This window comes from Gnatocerus cornutus, chromosome 8 (genome assembly GCF_029298725.1).
Source record: "Gnatocerus cornutus isolate USDA-ARS CGAHR chromosome 8, icGnaCorn1.1, whole genome shotgun sequence".
NCBI lineage: Eukaryota > Metazoa > Arthropoda > Insecta > Coleoptera > Tenebrionidae > Gnatocerus > Gnatocerus cornutus.
The window spans coordinates 2,359,862-2,364,887 of NC_142240.1; the positions used below are offsets into that span (position 1 = coordinate 2,359,862).

Below are 5,026 nucleotides of genomic sequence, written 5' to 3' on the forward strand. Positions count from 1 at the left end.
TTACTCGAAAGTAAAGTAGACCTTATTTCCCGAGTGGGAAATTTTGGTCAAAGTGTCGAAGATTTTGAGAGAAGTTTCTTTCATGCACTGTTGGATTTTTGGGCGGTGCAGAGGGAAAAGATCGAAGAGAACTTTGGTGATGAAAGAGATTATTTGACGGGAGGTGATTGGGCTGACGATGGGTTCTTCGTCTTCCTCAGCAGGTTCAGGGTCTCGAAGAGTTTCTGGTTTGTTAGTGATCTGGATTGGGATCATTGGAGTTTTTTCTGTGACTTTGTTTTCACAAAAGTCACGGAGTTTGGGGCATTTTTGGGACCATGCTGGGTGGGTCCCTTTGCAAAAAGGGCAAGTGGGGTTGTCCTGAGTAGGACATTTGTTTGGGGCATGCGTGTTGGGACATTTGGGGCAAATTTGTAAATTAGGGCATTCTGACAGGCTGTGACCGGGTTGAAAGCATTTCTGGCAGATGATGGGAGTTGGAGCTGGTGGATTTGACGGCTCACACTCGTAGATGTTGCCGTACAACGACACACCCTGAGTGAGGAGTTCGTCAATGGTTGCCGTGTCCGTGGAGAGGACACGGATGAAAGAAGTTGGTCTGTCCGTTTTGCGGGATTTAATTCTCCAAAAAGAATGGATTTGGAAGTCAAAAGTTTGGGTTGAAAGTTCAGCTTGGATGTCATCAGGTGTGATGTCCTGTTCCACGTTGCTGATGACGACGGAGTATGTTGGGAGTTTTGGGGTTTTTGGTTGATTGGGTGAACTGAGATTGAGTTCGTTTGGGTTAAAAGATTAGTTTGGGCAACGAAGTTTGTTGGGATTGGAGCATTTAGGATTAACAGGGCGGTTTGGTTCCAGTTGACCTTGAGGACTTCAATGGATTTTAGGTTCAGTGCGGTTGTCAAGTGAGAGTAGAAAGACTTTTGGGTGGAGATTTCTTTGGGAATGTTTTTAATGGTGTATTTGAAAGAGTTAGAATTTGAGGAATTGGAATTGTTGGATTGAATTGAGTCAGTTGGGGAATAGTCGCGTTGGCGTTGGGAAGTTGAGGGTTTGATGGGACCAAGAGTTTTGATGGTTGTTTTGGGTTTGGATTGTGTTTGGGTTTCGGGGGAAATTGGAATTTCCTCACCGGTTTTCATCTTCGTTCTGGAACGGGTTTTCACCGTGGAAGCTTGTTTTTTTGCGGCTCTCGGCATGACGACACTCGAATCGCGCTGGCAAAGAGTCACTATCCTGGGCGCCAAAGTCAAAGTGTTGGCGCGTTCGAAAACGCGCGGACCGCGGACTAAACGTGAGCCTTGTCGTCAAGTTAGAAAATTCAGTGGGCCTCAAATCCTCGCATTCTGAGTTCAGACGTCGAAGTGAACAGACGTGCAGAGAGAGAACTCAGATAATCAAACCGTTTCGTTTTTCCCCGAAATGCGGGCACTGCGCCCGAAACCGGGTAGAGCGGCTTCCCCGCGCGGGTGAGTCGCTCTACGTTGAAGAACAGAACCCGCGTCCCAAGACTTCCTCCAGAAGGAAGAACCCGGAGCCCCAAAAAGCTCCAGCAGCACCAGGGTCGTCGAGCTCAGGCGAGACGACCAAAAAACTCCAAAAGCGGAAGAAGAAGCGCCGGTCTTCGGAACCGTCCCTCTTCGACGAAGAAGTGAACCCCACTTTCCTCCAGGAGCTCATCAACAGCTCCAAACCCTCCACCTCCAAGGCGCCTTCGAACCCGCCATCCATGAAGAGCTACGCGGCCGCCGCCTCCTCCGGACGGTCAGCCGCCTCCAGCAGCTCAACAATTCGCCCGGTAAGTCCGTTTCCCGCCACTGGTCTCACTTCGGACCAACTCCGTGCTCTTCATCGCGAGATCGAAGAAATTCTTACCCCCTTGACTCCCCCTGAAGAAACCATCATTCATCCCCCAATCATTGCTTCCCTCACAGGAAGCACTTCATCGAAAAATGGCGCGAAACCGGCCGCCAATTCGTCAGGTGCGCCGGCCCGCCAAACCTCACCCGAACCGATGACATCATCACATCCGGTTCATCGCCCGCAATCGTCTCAGACAGCGAGACAAACAACTTCACTCAATCCCAACCGGTTCACAATTGTGAACTTGCCCGAGGCCTTCCAGTCAACAAAGACCCTCGCAATCGTCCTCCGAGCTTCCGCCATCAGGGTGGCCTCCCTCAACGTCTTCCGAGGCGGAAAGGCCACCTTCACCACCACAGTCCCCCCGCTCCCCCAACATCTTCAAATGTTGCGGGACCAAATCGGCGCTCCAGAGTGTCAAGTGACCCAGACCGGAAAACCCCAAAAAACGGGCAAGTCCAGGTCACAAAAGACCTCGCCAACGCTCTCCTGCGTCATGCGTGATGTCGACTGGGACATCACCGACGCGGAGGTCTTCGAGACCTGCGTCGAAGCAGGGCTCCAGGTGGAGAAAGCCTGGAGGATCCGCGCCCGGGCAAATGACCGCCCCACACGCCTCTTCAGGTTGGTGAACGACTGCCCCAAGTGTGGAGGCCCACACCGTCTGGCGGCTTGCACCAGTGAGGAAACTCGCTGTGCAAACTGCCAAGGAGATCATCCCTCCTTCTCTCTTCGGTGTCCAGCTCGACAGGGTCCTGTGTCGGCTGGCACAGCGGCTCAGAGGGTCAACCCGCTGGATGCCCCACTGCCCCCCCCCAAAACACGTTGAGGATGTCCCGCACATCGACAACCTCATCCGGATGTTGAGTCACACCTTGGAGAACTCCATCCCAACTCACCGCCGCGAAATCGCAACCAACATCATGCGATTCGCAAAAATCTTCTTCAACCGGGAAGTCCGCTTCAACTTCTCGGGCGTCAACCTTCACGTGACGGTCAACAGAGTTGGCTAAGTCACTAACGATCGCCACAGTTAACTGTTGCGGCATCCGCCGCAAAAAGGCAGCCGTCGAGAATTTCATCGCCACCGACAAAATTTCCATTTTGTCTCTCACAGAAACAAAATGTCCCAATTTTCTAAATTTCCGTGGCTTCAACGCCCTCCAAGACCTTCAGATTCACCTGCAGGTCCCAACCATCGTGGCGTGGCTCTCCTCATCAAGAACATCTACGGACTCAAACAAATCGCTTTGCCGCTTAATTTTCAGAATCTCGAATGCGTAGCTGCCCAGGTCAACATCGACGATTTTGTTTCCGTTTTTTCCATTTATGTTCCTCCAGGTTCCCGCTTGAGTCTCAACTTTTTAACTTTTGTCGCTTCTTTTCCAAACGCAGTCATTTTAGGCGACTTCAATGCGCGTCACGAAGATTTCGGTGACTCATACACCAACTCGAACGGTCGCATCCTGCTCAACGCATCTCAGAGTCTCCCCATCTGTCGCATCCGGAACAGTCAGCCGACTTTTCTCAGCAACAATGGGGCTTCCATCATCCATCCATCATCCATCGCAAATTCAAACGGAGTCGGCCCTGTCGACTTCGAGCAACGAACTCTCCCAGCTGATCTCAGCTGACCCACATTTCAACCGCATTCCAATCGTGTGTAAACATCTCCGAACACACGATAAAAAACTCGTTATCTCTCTTTCTCTCTCTGCTCCACGACGCAAGTCATCTTTCTCTTTCCAGTCCGGCCGCAACAGTAACAAGCACGGCGATCGAATTACCCTGAAGCTCCTCCCACTAATCCTTTCCAATTAAACACAACTTTTCTCGACTTTCTCCCAGCTTCTAATTCTATCGCTTACACTTCCGAACATTTTTGTTTCCGATTTCTGCCGGCTGTTTTTCTGTTTCAGACGAGACCGCCTCGCCGCGCAGGACAAAGGCCGGCGTCCCCGAAGCCGCCCAAGGTCGTCTCGACGTCCAAGGTTGGCAACAGGAAGCGGCGGAGAATGGACAGCGCGACCATCGGCATCTCAAAACTCGTCAAACAGCTGACACATCTTCTCTAACACAGTCTCACTTTCGCAGCATCCGCGAGACGATTCCGACTTGGGTTTTTCACGGTTTCCCCAAGTCCTAGCGCAAATGCGGGAATCACGTCGTAAGCCGGCCGTGACCGCACTCTGGATGCACCTTTCCCACTTTTTACTCCTTGCTCCAATTTTTTATCCCCGAATTAACTTTAATTTTTTTGAGAATTTTTTTTTGTAATTTCATTATAACTTTTTTTTTCTTTTTTGTACTCCTTCCTACCAGCACGACACCATCGCTAAAGAGGCATAAGCCTAGAGCGGCGATTTCAACAGAATTTAATAACATCTTAAGTCACAAATTGTAAACTTTGACTGTAATTCTGTTGAATAAAATACTGTTACTACTACTACTCAAATCCTCGGAGCGCTGAAGAGGCACAAGCCTAAAGCGGCGCTTTCAGCAGCTTGTTTTTAACATCTTTGTCAATTATGTATCACTTGACTGTACAACTGCTGAATAAATTACTTTTACTACTACTCGAATCCTCGGCCCAGCATTCTGAGTTTGGCAGCCGAACCGACAGGTCGTGCTGCAGAGAGTGAAGAATTCTTCCAATGCGCGAATTGCGCCCCAAACCAGGCTGAGCCGCCTCTCTCGCGGGGGAGTCGCTCGGGCAAAGCAACCCGCGAAAAACGAAAACCACCCGGAAAAATGCGAATCCGCAGAAAGCTTCCGGCACCAGGTCGTCGAGTTCCGACGAGACGACCAAAAAATCTTCAAGAAGAGGAGGACGTCGACGACGTCAATCTTTTGCCCCTTCGTTGACTGGAGAGAGCGAAAGGATCTCCAGCATCCAGCAACTCCTCGGAGAAACCGAGCCCCAGCCCTCAACCTCTAAGATGCCGTCGAAGCCGGCATCCACCAGGAGCTACGCGGCGGCCGTTTCCTCTGGACGGTCCTCCGCTTCGTCGGACTCCATCTTGGGCCCGGTGAGTAATCGCCACAAATTCTTGAAAACTGGTCTCACCGAAGACCAGCTTCTCGCCCTTCGTCGAGAAATCGACGAAATCCTCACTCCCCCGAAAATCATTTTCTCCCCCATTGTCGCTTCTCTTTTAGGGAA

At 51.0% G+C, this 5,026-nt stretch overlaps 1 pseudogene; it reads right to left on the reverse strand.

Annotated features, from left to right (window-relative positions):
• On the reverse strand, window positions 1-1,199 carry LOC148169370 (uncharacterized; annotated as a pseudogene).
• Between the last annotated feature and the right edge of the window lie 3,827 nt (window positions 1,200-5,026).